Below are 26,479 nucleotides of genomic sequence, written 5' to 3' on the forward strand. Positions count from 1 at the left end.
TAAACATATATACTTGCCGTTTGTTCCTGAAGAATGAAAAGCCTAGCAGGTCTGGCAAATTCAAGTGCAAAGTCCTTGCTCTACTATTTATCGCATACCTTTGCCCAAACAGTTAAGCCACCAGCAGAGAGGCCTCTTCTTTGCCTCCCAGCTGGACAGCAAAAGTTCATAAATCCTGCCCTATATAGTGACTATGTACAGCAGGTTTCATGCAACAATTAAATGTCAAAGGGAACTAAAGACTGGATCTTAGTCTGGCAATGTTCTATGATAGAGCCTTCCAGGGAACATCACTAAGGGAAGGAGAGATAGATGAGAAAGAACAGGAGAAAAGAGTCAGCCCCCATTGGTCTCGGCATGCAGCCATTCTTCCATATGTGCTGGTAAAGGGCATTGGAAGGTGTGCTGAACAGTAGTACTCATAAAGAAGCTGATTACCGTTGGAAATGGGCAAGGAAAGCAAATCTCCAGTGCAACTAAGTTGTCAACCAGAGCCTGAGATATAAGTTGAATTTCAATATAGTCACACTCTGACCCAGGCATTGTGTAGTAGGTGGCATTCACAATGTCTTCTCGAATTATCAATGGACATCTACGAACATGGTGACGCCACTGAGTTACTTCATTTACTAGAGATTTGTTATCCTCAATAGTGCCTTACTGCAACCTGGGAACATTATGAATAAAAATGAGCCCCTACTGAGCTGAGCTATGAGTCCCTGAAGTGTGATTGAAAGCCCTTTTTGGTGGCACTCGCCAGGCAGTGTTCATCCATAACTGCTTCTCCTTAGTAGTTACAGGCCAGACAGGGAACTGAATCCATCCCAGACAGGGAATTCTGGCCTCAATCTCTCTGTAGGCCATCTTGCAGATAGACAGTGAGTGAGATGATTGTTTTCTACTGTATTCTCCTTGGTACACATCCCCGCACTCTTGCACTGGGTTGGTGGTGCAGATAAATTCTGCCACCCCTCTCCCTTGTCACCCTGGGTCAACATAGGGTACTGGCCATTTGAATCTGTCATCAATCAATGTCTTAGACCAGGCTCATGTTGAAAAGGACCTTCAGCCAGCTGCTGAAGTAGTGGAGTAACTAGAGCAACGTGGCCTGCTGAACATTTGACTGAGCCCTTAAGTCCTCAAGGTCGGCCTTTAGATTGCTGACAACATTAAAGATATTGACTCCCTCAAAAGGACTATGGCCAGTGTTGGTGGAGGACAAAGGGACCCTTAGGGAGTTGGCCTGGCAAGGAGCTTCGTGGATCTGCCCTGCTAGAGCTGAAAAGTGGTTCGTACATGGACTTGCTGGCTCACGGAGGACTGGCTTGTCTATGAGTCCGTGGGCTGGTCCAGATTCAATACATGGTTCATCAATAATTGTACAACCATTTATGGTAGCCGTCTGCTTTTGTAGCTAAGGGCCAACCGAGTTCCCAGTTTCACCCTGCTTTTTTATGAAGATTCCAGCTAATGTTTTCCCTTTGGTACTTAATGTAGCTCGTGTGTCAGGGGAGGGCAGGTTTTAAAATTGTCTCAACTTCTACTACTAAGCACCTCAATTTCTTTTAAAGGATTGTTAGTGCCATCAGGTTTAGCTGGCTTCTTTGGAAGGGAGGCGTAGCAGACTCATGTGCTTTCCTTTTGCCCATTTCATGCAGAAAGCCAAGGAGAAACAACAACAACATAAATACCAAACACGCAGGGTGGCCTTCAAAATCAGAGTACTGTCCTGAGTAGCAAAAATGATAAGCCGATGTCAGAGGGGTGGCCCGGCCCAGCCTCACCTGGCTGCAGGAAGGCTGGTGTGCTTTTGAGAACTTGCTGCGGCTGCAGGGCAAGCATTGGCGCCTCAACTGGTGTAGGTGGTGCTGGTTAATGCAGTCCCATGTGGCCCAGAGCTGCGGCAAGATATCCGGAAAGTTTTTCCTGCGCCGAGGGAAGGCTTGAGCTCTTTTGAGCACTTGCGATGGGGCAGAGCAAGTTTCAGCCCCTCTCTGGCGCAGGTGGTGCTGATTAACACAGTCATCTGTGGCCCAAAACTCCGGCAAGATATCCGGCAAGTTTTTCCATAAGTTAGGTTGGCCCTCTACTCCTCAAGTTACCTAACTGAAGTCTAAGGGACCGTTTCTTGGTTAACCATATACCAAGATAGTTACATGCACCATTGTTTCACAAGGTGGCAGTGCCTGCATGCCATTTTTTTACAGCGTTATCCGAGTATTTTCCACAAACCATTGCCTTAGAATTCGATTAATTAAGGGTCTGCTTATTTTCAAGATCAAATCCAAGCAGCTTGTCAAGTGCTCTTGAAAGGCTGATGTAAGTTAGGTCCAATAGAATGATGTTATCAATGGATTGAGATAGTTAAATTGAGTGTCTATACATTTTTGGAGGAAATTATCTATCTGTACCAAAGAGTTTACAGATGTCAGGCATTTAATGTTGAAATGAACCGCGGCCATGATACATCCCTGTTTTAAACCTCTGTAAGTCGATATTTTCATTGATACCCAATACCCTCCACCAATTTCTATCCATATCCAGGGATCCGAGCATAGGGAAATTAGAGCTTGTAATAGAGCTGCTAGAATTTACGAGTGGGTCTTATTTCTGCATTTATAAATGTGTCATTGCTGACTGTGAAACTGAATGAACGGAGGAAACCTCATCTTCTGGTAGGATCAAATTAAAGTTTCCAGTGATAATGAACTTGTGGACGGGGAGTTTAAAAATTAGTTGTTCGAGCTCGGAGAGAAATTCTTTGCCTGACGCCTTTCCCTCTTTATTATTAATGTTTAAATAGACGTTTAGCTTCTTTATGTTCACATGGCTGAAGTTATGAATGACTATTGCTTGATAAAAAGTTAATGCGATGTTCAGCTGTGTTATGCTAACCCTAAGAGTCGTGTAGAGCTACATGGCAAGACCTCCAGAAGGTCTCACATATCCACCACTGGGGGCTGCACGTTTTGACAAATTCTTGGAAGCAATTAAGATAAAGTAGTTGCGTAGTCCAGGTTTCTTGAATGCAAATGATGTCCCACTGGGTTATAGACAAGGCGCTACCTTGCACTGACTGTTTTTGTTGGGTTTGTTGCTCAGGTGAGCCATTTCCAGTATCTTGTTAAAACGATGTTGAGCTTGCATTCTTTGCCCCGTCTTTGGTAGTATGTGAGGACTCTACCAAAAGTGTTGTCTGAAGTTCCTTCATGGATTTGCCTTTAATATGCCATTTTGAAGATAAAACCTTTTTCTTGTTGTCCATTGTTTATTAACAAAAATTGGATTGATTTTATCTTCTCTGCTACTGCCTTCTGACTGATCCAGATTCATCCTGAAGGTGGTGTACCTTTTAAATTTAGTTTGTTTCTTTATTTTTTTCTTTTCTTTCCAATTTACTGACTAAGCGTCACAATGTCGTGTTTCTAAAATGAATGCATCATTGACCAAAGTCTTGTTGATTACTGTTGTTGCAAGATCCTTGCTGATTCACCCTTGTTGCACTGGAGCAGAGGCAAGGTGTGATATTATCATTTGTGGATGAACCAGCAGTATCGACTGACCTGTTGCACCTTATATTTAAAGATTTAGGATTGTCCATTAAGGACTTTAACGACTTGGGAAGAGTGCAAAGTTTATGCATGATTGCAATGCAAACATTGCTACAGAGATTGTTTTGGGAGTTAGGGTCGAAGGCAGCCACAGTTGTGTCAAGGTCATCATGGATTTTGTTAAGTTTACACTCGAGTTTCTCTATGCAGGTGGCTGGAGATGGTAATAAATCGACTTGCAGCTCAAGTTTATGAGATAACCAATTCAAGGCCTTAATGGCAATGACAATAAGGGGTTAATTGAGGAATAAATGTTAGTGCTAGGGTTGGGCTGATCATTAGGTGAACCTATGGATGGAAGCTGATTAGCACCAGATCATCTCGTTGGTGGACATCTGCAGTGTATAAAGTGAAACTACAAGAGGTCATAGTGTTTACACTATGTATATCAAGAAGCTTTTCCTCGATAGAGCGAACAGAGGGTTGAGTTAACAAAGGTAGTTCTATGGCCGGCATGACTGCACAGTCTCTCTCGCTGCAAGGTTTGTGTTCAACTGTTTCAATAAATGGCCTAGTGGTTGGCTTCAACTGGTCCAAATGAGTCCTTTCTGAAATAAAACCAGGAAAGATATTGGATGTACTCCCAAGGGAAGGTAGGCCGAAGAAGTCGATGATAGACCGATCATTGAGTTTGACTGCTTCTGCATCAGGTGGATTTTGCTTCACGGTGACACATGATGGGCTATGTTGATTAGCAACTTTTGCGTTTTTTTATTTCTAAAGGGAATTTGAGACCTGTTGTTGCTTCATTGAAGGGTGTTATTTTGACGGTCACAAAGGAATGGAAGAATACCCTATAATAGGACTTCCAAGGGAGGGTACAGTTTGGAAGGTTTTTGTATTTTAAATTAATTTTTGGCTGAAATTCCTGCAAGACTAGGTACAATATTCTGTGTAGATGGTATGCCCAACCAACCGTAATGTGGCAGATATTTGAAGTACATGAGATGGAAGTGCAAAAATGAAAAAAACAAAGCTTAAGAACACTTGTCTCCTCCCTCTGGCATGACTACTGCTAATGCCATCTCCACGACCCTTGTACTCTTCAGTGTTCTTATATAATAGTTAACTTCTTGTAAGCTAGTATTCTAAAATCTCTAGGCACCCTTATTTCTGTTGACGTATGTCACCATGGTAAATACGGACTCATTCATGTCATGAGCTTACAAAAGATGAATCACAGGCCTGCTAGCCTGTCTCGTTCTGTCTCTAACGAGACTGTGCCCCTCGCACAATAGAAGCCCAAGGCCCTTGCTCTACCCTACTGCACACCCTGCTACTCCTGGCTCCCCAAGAGAGATAGGTACAGTGATGATGGAATAGCTGCTCCTTCAGAAGGACTCTGGGTACAATGGACCAGGGTCCAGTGCCCAGTGTCTGCAGTGAGGTTGGCTCACTCACAGGTGAAAAGCAGCAAAACGGTGCAAAAGCAGAGTAGAGTGGGTACAGCATAAGAATTGTGACTCACCCAGACTCACCCACAGCAGGCCATCAGCACCAAAGAAAAATGCAGCTTGCTACTATATGCCACTGCCCACTTCTGCTCAGTCAAAATCAGGGACTACATTTATCATAGTGTTGCATCGCCCTTGCTCCACGCAAGTGGATGCAACGATGACACAACACTAAAGTCAGATTTATCAAGCCACGCAAGGCCATCTTGTGTGGCCCTACATGGGTTGATAGGTCTAGAGTAAGGCAAGGCAACGCAAATCACTGCTTTGCGTTACTCTGCCCCAGCAAGGCATTCCATGTGTTCCCAGACATCTGCCCATGGATTTTGACGCATTCCCAAAGTTAGCATTTATGGTAGACTTGGGAATGCATCAAAATGCTACGCTTCCCAAGGGGAATCATGGAAAACCGTCACAAGAGTGGAGCAGACTATCCTGTTGCCAGTACTTTCATATAATTGAGACTAATTTAGCGGAATGAAATTGTTGGCATCACATGCAATAATTGTTTGGTACAGATTATGTCAAATTGACTAATTGTTTCAGAAAGCATGATCAGGATATTTTAAATACGCAGTATTTGTAGCTTTTATGGGTGCTGTAAAGTTTGCTGTATTTGATAAAAACGTGCACGGAAAATATTGTAATTTAATAGGGTACAATAAATAAAGTGTACATTTGGATCAAATAAAATGGTGTTGAAAGAAAACCTGAAAAATATGCTTTACATTTCCATTTTATATGCAATGAAACTCATTGCTGCACAGGCTGTCAATAGCTTATGTGCAATTTGTAAACTGCATTTCATGTAGCTGGCCACGTAAGCCCCTGGCCCTGAAAGTTGAGTGAATAGGCTAATACTGCTGAGACTACATGTACCAGAAGCCCTACATCGACGTTTGCAGCTCCTCGAGGCTCTTGCCTCCAATTCAAGCTGGGAGTGGGACCCGATGTATTTAACTGTGTTATAGTGGACGATGCCAACAGTTCTTCTTCCCCAGAAAGGCTTTTTCCTCCCTCTCTGCATTCCCTGTTTCACCCTATTTTTACAAACCTTCTCCTTCCCAGTGAGATGCTGGGTCTGTATTGAAGATACCGGGCATGCTGTTGCTGGATTGCTTGTCCCAGTAGTTTCATATTGTCAAATACAGATCCTTATTGTCCCTGCCAAAATTCGAGATAAGTGTGGATTCAGCTGCACTTATTAATTGCTGGCCATGAACATCATGGCTAAAGAATGAGCACAGCCGAGGCACAGTGAGACCAAGGGTAGACCAATCTGCGCCTGTGTAAGCCAGTATACGCCTGAGCTGGGTCACACACACATACTTAGGGGTGGCTCTGTTAGGCTAGAGGCGCTTCCATGTTAACAGTTGCCTATATGACATCAACTGGTATTCAATTACAGTCTAGTGAAAAATAGGTGGATGATGCACATTACTGCTTCATCCTGAAGCTGTAAGGTTGCCCAGCACCAAACTAGTAACATGTTTGTATGATTGGTATACCCTATACTGTCTTATGGATGTCCTTTTACTCTGTCATTTTACTACTTCAATATGGGAAAAATGTGATTCTTCTTTTTTGAGGTCTGAGAAATCAACCTAGTCTACTGTCACTTACTTCTATAACTTATATTTGAAAAAAGACTAGACTGATTCAAGACACCAAGTCTATATTAGAAGAATCCTCTGCCGCCGCCTCCCAAAAGTTTTCTTTTGGATTGGCAACTAAGAGTATAACAACTAGTGTACAATCACACTCAAGTGAACACTAGGTGGATGATGCACATTTCTGCTTCATCTTGAAGGTGTAAGGTTGTGCAGCACCACATTAGTAGCATGTTTATATGATTGGTATACCTGAAACAATCCTTATGCTGTCTTAAGGATGCCCTTTTACTCTGTCATTTTACTACTTCAACATGGGGACAATGTGATCCGACTATTTTGAGGTCTGAGAAATCCACCCAGTCCACTGCCGTTTACTCGTAATACTTATAATGGAAAAAAGACTAGACTGATTCAAGAAACCAAGTCTATATTAGAAGATTCTTCTGTCTCAGCCTCCCAAAAGTTTTATTTAGGATTGGTAATTAGGAGTATAACAGCTAGTATCACTGGCTGTACTAATATCCTGTCCTTCATAAAACCCTGGGTGCTGTACCAAAAATATGCTCTACTGTTTCTAAACCTGAGAATAAATAGCTGAATGTTAATTTTATATATAAGAACAAAGTTACCCATAGGTCAGGTTGAGTCAATCAATGGGAACAAACACATTTATCCTACAAGAAATGACAGTGCGAGCAAAATAAAGAGACATATTGATTGTACTCACCATTATGGTTTCCTGTGCTAGTCAGTTTGCTCCCTTGTAGTCAAAGGTGGACACTCTTACCAGTAGCTGAAATTTAAAATTTACTGTGAACCTAATCCTCCCATGAGGTAAGAAGTTAGGACTTATTTATGAAATAGGCATTTAGCGCAGCACAACAAGTCACCTTGCTGCACTGAGTAATAGGGAAAGGGCAGGGATGTGCTGTATTTTAAATATATAGGGCACATTCCTGCCCTTTCCCAGAGCTGCCTCACAATGTGCTGCCAAGCATCAACGCAGACACTTTTACACCATGGTGCATGGGGGCCTCCATTGGAAGCAGGATTGCTTTTGTGCAGGAAGGGGCACTTTGCTGCACAAAAATAATCCCCATGAGTCATTTTCCTCTGTCTATGTGTGTTGCATAGAAAGAGGAAAAAACAAGTAGTAATAAAGATATTTCTCCTCATTACGCCTCACCTGGGAGGAGTAGCAGTTTTGGCACATTCCCAGGTCTACCACTTAAAATAAATCTGGGATTGCGTCAAATCCATGGGTGTTGCGTGGGAACAGCCACACACTATGGAATGCCTCCCTGGGGCTGAATAATGCAACACAGAGATTTGTGCTGCGTTACTCCAGACTTATGAAGTCACTCAGGTCCACACAAGGTTGCCTTGTATAGTTTGATAAATCTCTTTTTAAGGTTTGTTTTGCTTTTCCATCCCGTTGTGTGGTGTAAATCGGTGTCAGCATTTAAAGTGTGCTAGACGTTACATTTGTTCTATAGCTACCACAACATTGTTTGAAATTATATAATGCGTGATAGATAGGTTTTAATAATATTTACATTTAGCTTCTGCAAAATCATGAGAAATGGTCTTCTTGTAAAGCAAAATTGTTCGCATGGGAGGCTTAATCTCTTTGTTTTGACCCAAAAACAACCAATGATGAGATTAGTCTTTCTGCAATGACAAATGCTACATATGTTTTGCATTTTGATGTCCGTGTCCATGCAACAAAATTAGTTTTGACTGCTGATTTTCATACTAAGAGCATTACTAAAGTAATCAATCATCATTTAATAGTCTTCCCACTGTGAGAGATTACCTTGAGCAAGCCTTTGACCAACCTCAATCATTTTAGATGCTGGGCTATTAGCAAAGTTCAACAAAAAGGGATTGTAAATTGAGTCTTAGGCTTTGACCAAACTCTATTGCTAATCATCTATCAATGTGTAAGCATTCCAGTAACTTGGTTGTTTTTCTGATCGGGATAACCAAGCTCCGAACGGGGTCATATTGAAAATCAGGTTTCACCCCAGAATACAGGTATCTCTTGGTTAATGGCGAACCGCCACTTTTATTAATTGTCTGATATGATTTTATCAAGGTAACTAGAGTAATAATCTAAGCTGTCCCTTTGACTTTCTTAAATTAACTTTTATTGACCAGGATATAATAGATGGTTCTCTGTCTCTTGATTATATATCTTTTTTCCACTGTGTACTAAGATTTAGAGAAAGCGTTGCTCACCAGCTAATTATCCCATTATTTTATTGCATTATATTGTTCCTGTGATGCTGTATTGAGTTTTATAAATGTTTTTATCCCCAAAATATCAAAATTAGCAGGTGCATGTGCTGCTATTCCAACTGCAACAAACCAAGTTGGTGTGCCATCTGTCACTATTGTTTCCAACAATGTATTTATTGATTGTTTTCTAGATTTGCAACTTAGTAATGCAACCCTTCCAACAATAATGCCTTTGTTTGATTCACAGCTTTCCAGGAAATGTGCTAGCTTAGACTGAAAATTAATTTGCAAGAGAATGGATATGTGCTTCTTTCCCTTTCCTGTCCATACTTCTCTATATAAAAAAAATGAAAAGTTGTGTATTGAAGCCATCCAAGAGCCAAAAAACTGTCATGTGATTTGATGGTCTGCGAAATGTGGAAATTGATTCCCAAAGGATTTGATGGTGTGTTTCATTTGACATTGTGTTTTACCAAGTGCAGGACTATTAATACTGGACATGTCTTGCCCTGCCATACGACCTTGCCGGGCAGCTCAGTACTATAAAGAAAATTAGGGTAGCACCGACCTTGGTTTGTCATCCCCAGCAGGGGTGATGTCCCAAAGTTTAGTCCTTCAATGCCCAACTGTGCCAACCATTATGAGCGTTGAACGGCCCATCCGGAGGAAACTGGGGAAGAAGAAGAGGTAAGTAGAGAAGAGAGACACTGCTCGGGTTTCTGCTCTGGATCAGTCACTGTCCGCACTTTGGAATGTCTCCTTGAGCAATGCTGTGTCATTAACCGATAAGAAGCATTTCTATCCCTGAGATTCCTGTGATCTTGGAAAACAGAGTACAATTAGAAAAACAACAAAGCTGATTATGTTCTGTGTGGGTGACTGATTGAGTTGTTAGATCCCTACACCTGAAGCGGTCTTAGTGAAGCAGTGTACTGAAAGCTCTAAAGGATCTTGCTGATTCGTGGCACTTTGCTGGAATGTCCTGGACTAGGTCCAGCTTGATCAAGGTTGAGGAATATTGGGGTACCGGTAGAGGGTACAGGTTGGCGCTCTTATAGTCAGAGCCCAACGCTGGGTAAAGAAGGCTTCCCTAATTCTACTTGGGAAGTCCTCGGTCACTCCTCATTCACTCTATAGCCTTTTCACTTACTCTGCTTTTTACATTCAAAGGGGTAGGAATAGCAATGCCACAAGGCATACTGATTAACTGCTCGGCATTGCATTGCGTTCTTTATGCACTTCGGTATTTCACAATATTAATTAGGCTCGTTGAATAATATGGCTCTTGAAATAAGACTCTTTCTCTTTAACCAGCACCCGCTGACGGTATTCAGGCCCCACTGCTGTGCTGCAATTTGTCTATGGAGGATTTTCTCAAGTCCTCGTACTTGGGTGTGCTTGGGTGTGCTTTAAATGCAAGTCTTCATTTTCTGCTGTTAAATTCTCCTGATGTGCATGCTCTCTTGCCTAAAAATTCTATCTAGCTTTTCCTTTCTTTGTTGTGCAGGTGATGGTCCAGCACCTCGAAGCTGCTGATGCCGAAGACTGTAGGCTCAATCTGACATGATGAGGGACTTGGAGGAAGCGGGTTCAGGTAATCGGAGATGCTGCTGGTTCGGTTGCCAGATTGCCAAGCCAGACACAGCTCTGGATGTGGCCTTTTGTCGACTGATGCTCATATAATTGCCACAGAGACTTCTAAGTCTTGTATGCCCTAGGAGCACTAATCGGGTGGTTCCTAGTCTGGGCATGAGGCATGAGTGGGCGTGTCAGTGGTGCGAGGGTTTGCTTGGTCAGGTGAGCTCTCTGACATGTGGAAGATTCATGTGTGGGCATGCCTGTGCTATAGGGCTGTTTATGTGCGTATGTGTATGCTGGTATGTATAGAGGGATATGTTTCAGTGTTTCTTTGACTGACACCCACCTCCCTGGCTCACAAAAGCCCACAATGGGCTGAATGAGTCATGGTGGCTAAGTGACCTTTGACAGACCTCCGTCCCAGTATTAATAAAAATGAAAAAAACAAGTTCCGCTGGCTCCTGACATGACCCAGGATGGGTGCTGGCAGGGTTGCTGGTGCCCCCTCCTCCCATGGCTTCCAACAATAAATGAAAATCTGGGTGTCCCAGGTGGGCACCAGGCCCACCAAAATATAAACAATAAAAACATGTATAATAAATGAGCAGTAAGAGCTGTTCATTTATTATTTACTGATTGCAGTAAGGAGAACCCCATCTTGCCCCAGGGCATTTCAGCATATTATATTTTCATTTGTTTGGTGCCCCTAGAAGAGGCAATGGCACCACCAAACATTTCTGATGTGTTTTGGCTGCAGGGAGGGCAGAAGCCACCAACAATAGTTTAAAAAAACATTGTCTCCTTGGTCATTGATTCCATGACCCCAGGAGAGATTAGCAATTCTTTTAGAATACTTCTAGATTGAGCTCTATATTCTTCAGCTGGAGTGCAGACTACCCTTGCAGTCAGTTCTGTGGCTGCACTTTGTTGTGTGAAAAATGTTAAAAACAGTCAAAAACATGTTGATGTTCTTACATTTTTAAAGGACAATCACTTTTGTTGAACATTGAACCGTGCAAATTAATGAAATATACATTTCATTATAATTATTGCTCATTGTCTGTCAAAATACAGTATATATGCTTCCAATATGTTGATATTCTGACCCTTCATATAGCCATGAGGCCCACTTTTGATATTTTAATGTTATGATCTTTTGACAAAGTGAGTAGCTCTGCCTTAATAAAAATTACACTTGGTATATTCACCCATATGTGCCAGCAGAAATTTGAGTACCAGCCCCTGCGCCCAACCCTCCGTGCACAAGCCATGCACAGCAAATTGTCGGTCGTAGTGCCTGGACCATGGCCAAACCCAAGCCATGCATGGCTGAAGGCTGTGCACGGTGTGGGATTGAGTACCTGCAGTGAGTTGGACATGAGTTGGACATGACCATCCACACAGGGCACAGCCAAAGCCTTGTGGAAAACCTCACGCCGACCTGCACACAACGTGCTCTTAATAACTATAACTATTGCACTTCCCATGCACTGCTGATTGTAGTATATATTACATTGCTAGTGACATAATCTATGACAACATTGAAAACATCACTGCAACATCTGAAATTGTAAAAAGGACAGTACATGGCGGGGTGCAAGTTATAGCTACTTAAGGACACAGGTTATAGTTACTTCAGATAACTATAACTGGTAAACGTCAGCGGCTTTGTTAGTATGTTTCACCTAGCAATAAGGTCTATTTAACCTTTGTTTTTTCCAGTCAATATCTATCTATCTATCTATCTATCTATCTATCTATCTATCTATCTATCTATCTATCTATCTATCTATCTATCAATCTATCCAGCTATCTATCTCTAAATTATATATATATTTGTATGAATAAATCCTTCAAAATGCTTCCACTTGAGTATACACCCATATCTGACTTTCCACAGGAAAAAAAGCAGCTGGGACCACTCCACCTCCGAATATCAAAACTTCAGTGCAATGATGCAGCACAAACCCAACGCATTTCGGAGGTGAAAAAAGGGAGTCGCTACCCAGTGAAACCTGCTGCTTTAAATTGGTATTTTGTTTGGTGATGTATATGCATATATGTATCACCTACTAGCAGTCGCCAGTAGGTAGTTTTAGTCAGAGCCATTTTTTCCCAGATGCTTTGCTTTGTTTAGGTTTCGCGCCGCTTGAAGAATCTTTCCAAAATTTTCAAAACGTATATATACGTTGGTTCAGCTGCTGTGTTAACAGTTTCACGGTGATCTGTCAAGCCGGAGCTGAGTAAAGGGCTGGGTCCCAAATACTTTTTACCCATTTTAAGTCAATGTGCTTTTTTGTGATTTGGTGTAAATCTGTTCAGTAGTTTTGGAGATAAAGAAGGTTAAAAAATATAGATATCTAGGGACATGCTACTCCACGGATCTAACTGTCCCCGGGTTGATGTCTGATTGACTGCCAACACTTCAAAACGGAAGTGTTGGCAGCCATCAGCTTCAGCCGTGTCCCACAAAAGAAGATAATAAAAAGGGGCTAGGGTGGGAAACCCCTAGCCTAGCCTTGGTCCAGGGGTCCGCAAGGGATCCCACAAGGGCTAAAATCTAAAACAAATCAGCATGTGTATTCACAGATTTTTCTGCCACCTCTCCGGAGCTAAACATGCAATTAATGCGGGGCACTTGCATGGCCCCCTGCAGCCCCAGGCAGCACCACCTCCCCGGGGCTGAACCACTGCCCCGGGGACCACAACCTCCCAGGGGCTAAATAAAACATTGGAGGGGGGACAAGCATCCCCCCTTGTGGAGCCATACATGGCCCTGGAGACCACCTCCCCCCAGGGCTGGCTGGTGCTATGTCCCAGGGTGCCTGCCCTGGGCTGGCTGCTCCCACCAACCAAAAGCAAACATTCTGATTCCAATGGGCAAGAGCTGTCAAAGTGCTCCCACCCACTGAAAGCAGAGGTTTTATTTATTTTCCTACCCACAGAGATGCGGACAGGGAAAGAGATGAAACAATTGCTGTTGTACAGAGGGAGCTGCATGTTTAGCAGCTCCCTTTGTGCAATAGAAATGGCAGCTTCCACAGGAGGTGTGGAGCAGCCCTGGACTGCAGGGACCTTAAATCCCCCCCCACAGACACATTGAAGACTGTATGCCCTGATGGGTGGCAAGGAAACATGGGGGACCTTGTAGGATGGGGTCCCTGGCGTGGAAATCAGCCCGTGGAGGTGCGCAAGTTATAGTTACCTTAGGGCACAAGTTTATTTGTGAGGAAATAATTGCTGGATCCTGTAATATGGGAAAATATCTTGGTGGGTGAACCAGGAACTGGAAAAAAACACATTCATACAACAACTAATTGAATAAATTCTTGGCTCCTTGACAATAACTATTTACCCAAATGCCATTGTTTCTCTATAAAGAAATAATAATTGTACAAGAAGACTGGGGGAACACAAAAAGAAAAAAACGGATATGCATACTGTGAACACTGAAGCTTTGAGTTGAATATTGTGTTGTTTTTTGAGCCCTGAAGAAGCACAGTGTGTGTGAAACATTTGTTGGCTGTTTGTGCTGTTCAAAGTAACGCAGCCATTGAAATACAGATATATAAATACATATATATAAATACACATATATATATATATATATATATATATATATATATATATATATATATATATATATATTCACTTACAAAAACAAAGGTTATAGGGAATTTATAGTTAGGAAATTCACCAGTTATAGTTAAAGTTAAGTTAAGTAACTGTAACTTGTGCCCTAAGATAACTATAACATGTGCCCCCGCCATGCATAGTTTTTTCATAAAAAGTTTACTGCAAATATTACATTGATATTATCAATTAAGTTATCAAAGATGTCCTGAGTGCCATTATTTGTTGGGTAAACAGCAATGCATGGCGAAAACACAAGTTATAGTAACCTTAGGGTACGAGGTATAGATACTTGAGATAACTCTAACTATAACAACTGAATTTTTATGGTTTGGTATGTTTAAAATGTGAGCTCAACTATAACGCCCCTATAACATTTAAGTGAATTTTTAGGTTTTTTAATTCTATTTCCTAAGTATAACTTCCTATAACCTTTGTTTTTTCATTGAATTTCTATGTTTTTTTTAAATGTAAAGTAATTTTCATTACTGTACGTTAATTCAACCACCACCGCACACAGCCCCAGTTGGCCTCAGGGCCTGCAGCCAAACCCATATATGCACAAACCTCCTGCAACACATGGCCTTTTGTCGTGCGCAGCGGGGGTTGACCCTTGGGCCTGCAGTCAACTCCTATAACCAACTGGCCTTGCACAATGGGGATAGGCCCCAGGACCTGGCCTCAATAGGTAATTCTTTTTTTGTTGAAGAGGTGGGCAACGTGGCTCTCCTCCCCAGGCAGATCTCGGACTGGAGACCCTATCCACTGGCGCTGTGCCTAATTATTTTTTGGGGGGTATGGGGCCATGTGTCCCCCCTCCCCAGGGCCAATCTTGGCCCCAGGGACCCTAACCCCCTGGGCCCGGCCAAACTATAATTTTTTTTATTGGGGAGGGGGAGACACGTGGCTTCACTCTCCAGGTCCGAGAACGGCTTTGGGGACCCCATTCCCCGGGGGACCCAGTGACAATGTTCGGAACCAGGGGGGGAACCTGAAGGCCCTGCAGTCCCAGCCAGCTCCCTCCTCCTGTGGGAGCTGACATTACCGTCACAAAGACCAATGTTTCCTCTGTTTCCCAGCCAGCATCTTGCAGGCAGGGAAATAGAGGTAACCTCTGCTTGCATGAAGTGAGAGCTGTTTGACAGCTCTCACTTAATCTGAGCAGAGTTTTTGCTGTAACTTGGAGGGAGCTGTCAGCTCCCGCCAAAGCACAGCAAACAGTTATGTCCTGGGGGGGTCACTCCGAGACACAGCAAGAGCCAGCCCTAGGGGGGGTGGGACTCTCTAGGGCCATTATTGGTTCCACAAGGAGGGCCACTTGGCCCCTCTCCAACGAGCATTGTCCCAGGGAAGTAATGTCCCCCAGGATCCGAAATTGACCCAATTCACTCTTTTATTATAGCCCTGGGGAGATGGTGGTTCCCAGGGCTGCGGTGGAGCTGAAAATTTTCTAAAAATGCTTTTTGGCGCTGGGGAGTCGCTCTGGGACCCCAGTAGCAAAGTGGCCAGTGTCCCTACCCTCGCCCCTTTTGTTTTTTTCATCTTTATTTCTGGTACTCTGCTACAGCCGAGTACCAATCAGATCTCAGCAAGAGATCGGGAGGATTCACAAAGCCTTTGCATCCCTTTATATGCAAATTCGTTTTTTCTTTAATTACTAAAAAACTACTGAATGGATTTACACCAGTTAACAAAAAGATCGCTTTCTGGACCAAGAGCTACCTTTCTGGCAAATTTGGTGTAATTCTGTCCAGTGGTATTGCTGTTCAAAATCCCTATAGAAAAATTAATGGGGATTTTTTTTGGACCCCCACTTTTTATGGGCCTCCCGCTTGACAGATCACCCCGAAACTTTCCAGATAGCAGCTCACATGAGTGGCAATTTTTTTTGAAAATGTTGAGAAGATTTGTCAACCAGAGCCAAAGATATAGGCAAGCAAAAAATGCTTTTTCTACAGAAACTACTTCCTAACTATAACTACCTAGTAGGTAATATATATATTCCTACTGGTGGTCGCCATTAGGTCATAATTAGGACCCTGTTTCCATAGAAAAAGTGTTTTTGACTTGTCTATATCTTTTGTGCCATTTGACAAATGTTCACAAACTTTTTTTTTTAAATGTGTTCCCAAGAATCTTGTTGCACATGAGACGTCTCTGAGTGATTCGTCAAGTGGGGTGCAAGATAAAGGTGGGGGGGGGGCAACGAAATTGCATTTCTCATGTTAATTCTCATAGGGATTTTGAACATGACTACAGCTAACTAATGCATGCATTGCACCACTTTGTAACCCTTTAAACTACATTATGCCTGCGCCAGGCATCTTCTATGCAAAGGGGGAGTTCCCCCATTAGAGGGGCTGAAAAAAACGACGCAAAGACATCAAAGAGATTTCCTTCATCATTTCTTTCAGCACTTTTACCGCCTGCTCTGAGCAGGTGTTAAAAGGAGGCTCCTATTGATTACAATGGACCTCTGCGTGCTCTGCAGGATTTCCGTCATCATTTTTGGCGCTAATCCTGCAAAGTGCTGAACTAGAGTCAGAAATTCTGACGCTAGTTCCCTAACTAGCGCCATGGTGCGCTGAGTATTAAATATGGGGCACATGTGGTGGTGCTAGGGGGCTCTAAGGGGCGCAAGAATTTCTATATGTTTTTTAATTAATTTTAATTCCTAACTATAATGCCCCTGGAACCGTTGGTTTTTAACTGAATTTCTATGTTTTTTTATAATCCTATTTCCCAACTATAACGTCCCTTTAACCTCTGTATATTTCAGTGATTTTCTTTAAATATATTATATATATATATATATATATATATATATATATATATATATATATATATATATATATATTTATTTATATATATACAGCCCCTGCTAAGATATCCTTTCCAGGGCACCACGGCACTATTTTTGATAAATTAGGGAATAAATGCAACGTTTGCCACAAGAAACTGTGATCTAATGTACCCCTGTTATGCAGGTGTTACTAGTTATTTGGCTCAAACCATTGAGAAGGACTGATTGCTGAAGACACGAGCTGAATTGTTAGCCACTTGCTTCCGATGGCCGTGCCTCAGGGCCTAGTTAAGACCTTTCCTAATAGAATCTTGTAAAAAGACTGGTGGAACTTTAGCCTGCCATCTTACATTAAGCTTTATGTTCCTAACCACGCCGGAGTTCTAACAGTATTGATTTGCTTTTTATACTGCCTGTGTGAGAGTGTGTAAGGGTCCAATTATAAACATTAAATCACTGGAGAGCCAGACATGTGCAACAACTTTTGTCGTTCTATTTCCCAGAAACCTCTCTCTGCAGAACTCATACCTGGCAATGTAAACTTGCTGATCAGAATTCTATTATTTTAAAGAGGAAAACTGCAGGTCTGCGGCAGCTCTGTAGTATTTAATGTTATCTAGTGATTTCAAGGAGCTACTTCTGACCTCTTCCTCTATTTTTAACAACAAGCACTTAGAATACATGTTAAAAAAACACACAGCAGCACAGTTGAACATTTTCCAGACATACATATAAGATGTTCTAGCTTTTCAATGCAGAGATATTATCATTCTTTCCAATGTTCAATTAAGTGCACCACATTTAATCAATTACACTTTGCTGAAGAAGCTCGCATTTTAGTGAGTGATATCAATTACTTACCATCAACAGTAAGTATAATTCAGAGCTAATCAGTGGAGGTCATGCTGGATAAAGTGCAACTTCAGTGCAATTAAGCCGAAATCAATGGGGCTCCAAGGACCGAGCAGCAGCGTAGTGTATCACGATCTGCAGTGTCTTTTTTAAGTGCGCCACGTGGCACGGAAGGACACTTGAATTTCACCAAACGATGCTCTAGCATCAGATTATAAAGTGTTCCGTTTTGTCAACAAAATGTATGTTCCTCCACTTACGTTCACCATGCAGTCTTTCATACTGTTAAAACAGAGGCAGAGTGAGGTAAGATGTAATGTGCACACACACATACATGAACAGGCATATCCCATGATATTAAATTGCATGATATTCATCTGTAAGTTACAACCATGCCTCAAAGGTGCCTTTGCAGAAATATGCCAGTGCTCACTAGAAGAAGAAGAAACCACCTATTACCGTTAGGTTGCCCAGCTCTCTTTGCAGTAGCATCATAAGTTCGGTGTGTACCACTAACTCTAGGACTGGTGGGTCAATGAAAAAGCACTGATAGATTGTCAGGTCACGTGTCAACAGCAGCAGAGGCGGTGTGACGCGACATGAGGTGATGTGTGTGCTTTCAACACTGGGGCTACTGTTCTAGCTCTTGCTTGGTGAATCTGGCCAGCAGCAGTAGGAGAGAGGGGCATCTATAATAGATCACTGATAAGACTAAGGGCCATGTTTATGACCCTGTTTGCATCACATTTGCAATGCACAATGAGGTACATGTGCACTGCAAACCTTAAGTGAGATTTATGAACCCACACATGGCCACTTTGCATGGGCTTGAGTCGCTCCATAAATCTGGAGTAAAGCAGTGCAGCCCAAATCGCTGTGTTGCCTTACTCTACACCTGAGAGGCATTCCATGGGCGTTGTATGGGTATTCCTATGCAACTCCCATGGTTTGCAACACATTCCCAGATTTTCCAGAGCTGGCAAACCTGGGAATGTGCCAGAAAGATATGCCTCCTGAGGAGAGGAGTAACAAGGAGAAATATTTTTATTTATTTCCGTTTGTGCAGGAAGGTGCACCTTCATGCGCAAAAACAATCCTGCATGCAACGGAGGCACCCTTGCACCATGGTGCTAGGCAGCCAAAATGTACCTGCACAGGGGAAAAGGAAGGAATGCGCAGTGTTCTTTTAAATATGGCACATTCCTGCCCTTTCCCTGCCACGCAGTGCAGACAGATGACTGACTGTGCTGCACTGCGTGGCAATCTCCATTATATGCCCCTAAAGCACTAAATCGCAATGCATCTGAGAGAGGAATCGTGTTGACTGGAGGTGATATTCCGTTCATGTACCGTGGCCAAAGACATCCAAATATGGGGATGTGATAGTATGCAAAGGGAAACCTATTCTGTGCAGGCACCATAGGGGTCAGAATATACCGCAGGTACTGAAACAACGAAGCCACAGGGATGCCTCATGCCAAGGTACTCTGATGCTCTAAGGAAGTGCCTCCAGCCAGCCAGATGTCTCCATTCCAGTGACAGGCAAAACGTAAACTTTGTGTTGTAAAGCGGGGCAATGCCGTGCAACTGACTGCCATGATTACTCTGCAGCAGAATGTGTCATGCTGGACGGGTAAATGCATTTGTTATGTTATATTGCGCCACAAAACCACCTGAAAGACTTTTCTGGCATAAATAGATATTGCCCCTTGGTATTACAACGCTATGTATTCAAAAACTACTTTAAGAGTGAAATATCCATTTCTCCCAGTTTAAGTTCAAAGAATATCCTCTCACCATTCTTTCCTGTAGTGCTGCATCTAACTGCACTGCTGAATCACAATATCTCTTGATCACGGGCTCTCACCATGTACTTGGGAAGATATTTGTAGGCATTCCAATAGATAATTCCTTATGGCGTAACCAGGTGACATTTTTGGGACACAATATCTGGTAGACAGTAAAAAAGAGTTACGTGTCTATAATAAAGCTGTCTGCCCCGTAAACAGTGCTACACTCAGGAAGATGAATACTACTGTTGAACTTCCTATCATGAATTATGGGGGCATTTCTTTTAGAGACAGTGGGACATGTCACTAGATCGAGATGCCTATACATGTGCAAAACAGCCTCCTTCTCATGTTATGTATTATTGCACCCCTATCTCTTGGTCGCCCAAAGTACTTTGCCTGACATAATCTAATGACTGGCGTTTCTCTCAGTTTGGAAAAGCCTTCTTCAGAAAACAATTCCAGGTGGGCAGCAGCAACACAAAAAGAGCAACAATGCCAATTAGCACTAGGATGGTACAGCCCGAGTTACCTTGGTTCAGGAAAGAAATGAAGATGCCTCTGAGCAATGGGAAGGATAACCACCATTTTGGTGATAGACATGCAGCAAGCCAAGTGCGGGAAGGCAGGGCTGTGGTATATAGTTCCCCAACGCAGTCACAAACATTTTTCAGGCCACATTTTTTATATATGTATATGAACATTCAGTTTTGTTAACGAACCAATAGGCCTTTACCCTTGGCATTGAAATGCAATTTGTAGGACACTCTCAGTTTTAGTTATATAAATATATTACTTCTATTGTTGCTCTTCAAAAAGGTCCTGTTTGATGCATCTATCTCAAGTAAAGACATTTGTGTCTGAGATGGGAAGACATGGACTCCGAGGGTGATGTCTATGTATATTTATCAAAACCCCAATTATCTGTTGTGGCACATCCTCCCCCACCTGCTTTTCCCTGTCTGAAAGCTGGCAGGAAAGACTACACAAAGACCTTCATGTCTTTGTGCATGTGTGTGTGTGTGTGTGAGAGAGAGAATCAGAGAGAGAGAGATAGAGAGAAAGTCTGTGCTGTGTTTTGTGTGTATTATTCAGATGTTTCCTGCAGTGCTTTTTGTGTTGTTATTATTCTGTATGTTGAGACCAACAGAAAAAAGTTGTTTGCATAACGACAACAAAAAGGATAGTTATTTCTTTTTATTTTGCCCACTGCTGTGCACCCACATTTCATCCTTACTCACATACCCTATACAAATGACACAGTTTTGCCCTTTGATTTTTGACATTAATGAGAGAGATATTATCTTTGAGAAACTGGTTGTGCATGATGTAACTTTCTGCTTACAAGTCAGGGCTTGGAAGTATATATTAAAGTTTATGGGTTTGGATATACTGCAGGTGTTTCTACCTGTGGATATCTGTGTGGGCATTTGTGGCCGATTGCATTTAGCTGCACCTATTCTGCGTGGCATCGGTGCTTTTTTAATGCCCTGTCACAAGGTTGGCTATTGGGGGAGAACTGCATAGGATGATGGTGAGGTGCCCAAAAAGATATTTGAGACTTTCAGTGCAAGATGGCCAATAATTAGACAAGCTCCATAATACTGTTGGTGTGCCCGTTCCAGGTACCAGCCGCCATGATTTACTGGGACCAGAGCTATGCAAAACTTGTAGGTCCTAAAATTACCAGGTTGATTCTTGCTTTAGAACCTTTACCACACATATGTTTAGCCACTTTTCGGCCTGTGAAAAATGTGTGTTGTTAACCCTCAAACACAGTAAGGGTGTTTTTGGAAGATAAAGAACTGCAACTCCTCTTGTTACGATCTGGACGTGCCCTCAGAACTGCATGGTTCGGATTTCTAACCCCCTTGTTCGAGGACTTAGTTCAATCCACCAAAATGAATTAGAAATCCAATCGGACTGTGAGCCATACACAATCCACTAAGCAATACTTTACTGGAGAAGTTTTCTGGTCATGGTTAGTCTTTCTGGATGAGTTCAGGGAAACACAGGGGAACTCCAATCCCTCTTTCATAAATGAATTAAACACTCAAAATAGTGGTAAGAAACACATGAGAAACCCAAACATTAAAATGTATAGTTCTAAAACCAAAGTCTGGTGCATAGAACGTAAATAGAAACCACACAGAATTAGAAATGCATAAAATGGACAGCGAAAACAATATGAACATTTCTAACATGGTTAGAAAGCTCCTTGCATCCTAATAGCCTATTGCCACATCTAAGTGCTATGCTAAAACTTAGCAGAAGCATAAAATTGCAAACCTATAATGTGAGTCTTTTAAAATGGATCGCACACCACAACTTCTCTCAGTAAAAATAGCTATTTACCTATTCTCTATCACAGCCCTTGCCCAGATATGATAAGAAGAGCCGATCTGAAAGCAAGTTTTCTCTGCCACTCTTCGAGCAAACTCTGACAGGGTGTGGTTTGGTGCAGAAAACCGGCACCTTCTCTGACTTTATCATTCAGTCCTCAAGCCTCTCCAATTATAGGACAGATACCTGAGTTTTTATATTGTCTGATGACTGATGTTATCCCATATTTATTTGTTCGGTAATAAATGCATCATCTCATTTCACATATACGTATTGAGCCTTTACTGCAAGTGTCCAAATTACATGGCAGTGGCCACAACATAAATAATGAAGATATGTCAGCCAAGATTAGAGGTGGACATGATGCTAACACTAGGGCACATATCTAAACTCCACACTTTCTAATTGAAAGGGATTAAAGAGTCTTTCCCTTCTTGTCAATTCCAGGCTAGCAATTATCTGTGCTTCTTACATTTCTGACACCATTCACACATTCAACCTTGACTGCTGCACAACACCAAAAGCCTATCCCAATTAATGTTGCCCTTCCAATAACATTAACTACTTACTCTACATGTCATAGCCTTCATTTGCAAAAGTTCCCTATCCTTCTCCAACACAAATAAGTCTATTTATGAAGCAGTGAAATGATAGCTTTCAACACCATCTTCTGTACTCATTTTACTTCAGGAACATCTTCTGCTACCATCCAACCCACGTACCCTCACCATCACCATCTCCAATCTTGTTTGTGACCTCCAGATAGGTGTTTTTCTCTGGGAACATCAACATCTGGATGAGACAACCTTTCTTATGCTCTCCACAGAACTCATGGACATCACCAGCTCTTGTGATCTTTGTATTATATCCTCTGCCCATACAAGGGTCCCCAACTGTATCCAATGCACCACCACACTATTATACTCCTTTCACCTACTCCCCTGGTTTCACCTGGTTTCCTCACTTGCTCCTAACCTTCTCCACCAACTTACTATCTTCACTAGAATATCCAAACCACTATCTCTTCTTTAATGCAAAAAAACCACTCCATTATGAAGTACTCCAATAAACACTGTATGACATCATCAGGATCCTGTCACCCTGAACAGTGATGCATCTATTCGCAAGCAGATCAAAAACATGCTCACCTCAGAAGTGATGAGCTGTTTCATGAACCGCTCAATGCTTTCTCTATTTGAAGGCTTCGTGTCACAAATATATCTAACTGACATTGTAACACCGTAAGACATAAAGCTATTATCATCATAATCCAGCTCCAACACCAACTGGTTGTACATTCTCGGAGTCTTCTCCTAACCAGGTAAACCCTTTCCCTAATGTTTCTGTCATGTGCAGATTTTCACAATGGACAATTAACATTCTATAGCTGTTTAAGACCCAAATATGAAAGGCAAGCAGGGAAAGAAAAAAAAATATAATGGAATAGAGAGCAAGGAGAAACAAACATGAAAGTAGAAAACATGTAAACACCACAGACTTTCCTTAGAAAAACATAAAACATAACAACACGTTCAAACTTGCACCATATGCAGCAAAGGTTTTCTGCTTCAAGCAAAGTTTTTAACACTCTCAGTCACTGTATTTATATATTATTATACAGATTTGTAGAGTGCAAGGCTACCCAAAAAGGGCTTCCCAACTGTAACATCCTCTTGATACCACAAGTCATACCTTCTCTTTCACAGAAAATGAAAATAACATTTTAACAGTTTGCTGAAATCCGAAAGAGAGCTACATGCTTGTATGTACGGGGGGTAATGAGTTCCACAATTTAGGACCAAATTAGTAAAAAGATTGACCTTCTTTATGGGATTTCCTTACGCAAATTACAGCAAGATCAAGATTGCTTGAGCATAGCGACTGATTAGGTGTGCACGGTGACACCAAGTATCTGAGATTGATTGGGCAGGAATTAGATAAACATTTATGCATGTAGCAAAGTGCTTTAAATTGCACTCAATGTACAGTTGGCAGCCTGTGAAGATCCTGGAGCAGGCTGGCTGTCAAGGGAAATTTGGGGTAGGGGTGAAAAACAAGTCTTACAGTAGTGTTTTGCACTATCTCAAGCTGCTTAAGCTAGACCTTCAAAACAACTAGGTAGAGAATATTACCATGATCCAGCTTGGAGATAATCAAGGCCTGGATTACAGTTCATTGAGCTGAGACAGGAAGACATCCAATAATTTACCTGAGTCATCTTAGAATACCAAAACAGGTGGAAGCAGCCTACGTAATATGATCACTCATATGCAACCTATCATCAAGCCAGACACCTATGTTCTTGACCACAGGTACTAGAGTAGGAACATTACCCGTAGCCTCAAGCCTCAGTTGAGGTTCACAAAGGTGGGGGGGAGTTCCCCATTAACAGAACCTTGGTCTTAGCCCCATTCAGCAAGTGTTCAACCAAGATAAAACTTGTGTAAGGCAATTGTTAAGAGCATCTGGTCTATGATTCTCCTAAGGTGACAAGGAGACCACAATCTGGGTGTTGTCAGTGTATGAAAAGAGAGTGAGACCACAGTTTTCAATAATATCTGCCAGTGTGCTTACATAAAGATTGAAAAGGGTCAGACTGAGGGTGGAGCCCTGAGGAACACCAGATAACTAAGGGTATGGCTTTAAGCGATGCTGATGAGTGTGTACCTGAAAGATGCAGACTGGCAGGAAGGAGTCTAGCCAAGACAGGGCTTTGCCCTGCACACCCATCCCCTCCAATCTATGGAAAACAATGTTGTTGTTACCCGCGTCAAGCACAGCGCTAAGATCTAAGAGGATCAATGCAGCACTACCACCCATGTCTAGCTGCTGCCTGAGATATTCATTGATGCCGAGAAGAGCCGACTCCTTGCTATGCCCTGCTCTGAACCCTGATTGCAAGGGGGGAGCAGGCCATCTAGTTCTGTACATGATACGAGCTGTTTATACACGTTTTTCCAGAACTTTAGACAGAGCAGACACGAGAGAGATTGCCCTATAATTAAGCATGACCAATGTGTGTTCAAGCTTTTGGGACTATGCCTTCTGAGAGTGATGCATTCATTAGCTGATTGTGGGGTGAGGTTGCAAAACATTGAAGTTGGACAGGAGTTCAAATGTGAGCCTGGTGTGGTGGCGATAAGAAGAAATGAGAAAGTTGGGAGATCCAGAGTTTGAAAAGAGCTCAACGAGCAAAGCATGGCGGGTTGTACCCAATGGAAGTTATGGTCCAGTGTGGAGGAGAAAGAGGCCTGAATGTCTGCAAATTCATTTTTTTTTAAATGCTAATTTGTTGCACTGATGTTGTGAGAGGTGAATGAATAGAGCAATGTTTGTGGGATCTGAAGTGTATACCCCACTTGAAAAAGGGTCTTACAGCAATTAGCAAGAGGCTCTGGTTGAGCGACAATTTTTATGATAGTCCTTTAAAGTTGGCTTGTACTTCTGTTTGTCCTCTTCATAATAGGATTTGTGCCAGAATTTACAGATCTTTATATTTTCACACAAGGTTTCATTAAACCATCTGGACGGTTGGAGGGTTCTATTATTCTACCTGCTCGTAACAGAAATTAAAGAGTTGTGTGAGGTCTTAACCCATTTATCAATGATGGGTCAGTCTTCTTCCCCTGAGTTGCTCAACAGTTGGCAATCAGACTCTAAGATGGAATTCAGATCAGGAACAATAAGTTTCAACCAGTTCCCATCAAAGTAGACTGGGTGGTCAACCCGTTTAAGGGGCAAGAAGGTTATGAGGAGAGAAAAACGAACAGTGAAATGATCGGCCCAAGATAAGGCAACTGGCTGGTCAGCACGCATGCTCTTCCAAATTGAAACTAGAATGAGAAGGAGATGTCCAGCCTCATGAGTGGGACCTTTGTTAATGAGCTGGACATCCAGGGTCATGAAGTCCTTTATCAGAGAGGAGGCAGTTTTACAGGACAGATTGTCAAAGTGAATTTATAAATCACTGAGAATGGGGAAGTTTACATATTTTAGGATGAACATGAAAACATCCTCTGTAATGCAAGTGCTCCAGTTACTCACAAATCCAGGAAGACAATAGGTTAGGGTGCCAGATATGGTGAAATTATTACTTAAGGATGGGGAGAATAAGGACTTACAGTCAGGAATTATAAATTTGTCCATTTTTAAAACATATTGCAATTTAAAAATACTCACAATACCTGTCCTTTCCTATCAAGGCAATCCACTCTGGGTATTAAATATTGTGACGGCAATGCAGCAACAATATCCAGCACTGAGTATTCATCAAGCTAAGTTTCTGTTAAAACAAACAGCATCTGGACCGTGGTCAATTAAAACATTTTGATTATCAGATTGATTTTTGACTAGTAAATGACAGTTGATATTGAGAAACTGGAGGTGGTCAGAGGGCAGGCAGAGGCAATAAGCATGGACATGTTTGCAGAATATTTTGCTGAATATTATCAAGATTAGAAGATGTACAGTTCTATGTAGTCAAAGAATGTTCAGGGAGCTCCTTTGTGATAGAAAACCTTTTTGTGGCACATGCCATATTCAAAAAGCTTGACTCATGACT

Source organism: Pleurodeles waltl, chromosome 1_1, assembly GCF_031143425.1.
Source record: "Pleurodeles waltl isolate 20211129_DDA chromosome 1_1, aPleWal1.hap1.20221129, whole genome shotgun sequence".
Classification (NCBI taxonomy): Eukaryota; Metazoa; Chordata; class Amphibia; order Caudata; family Salamandridae; genus Pleurodeles; species Pleurodeles waltl.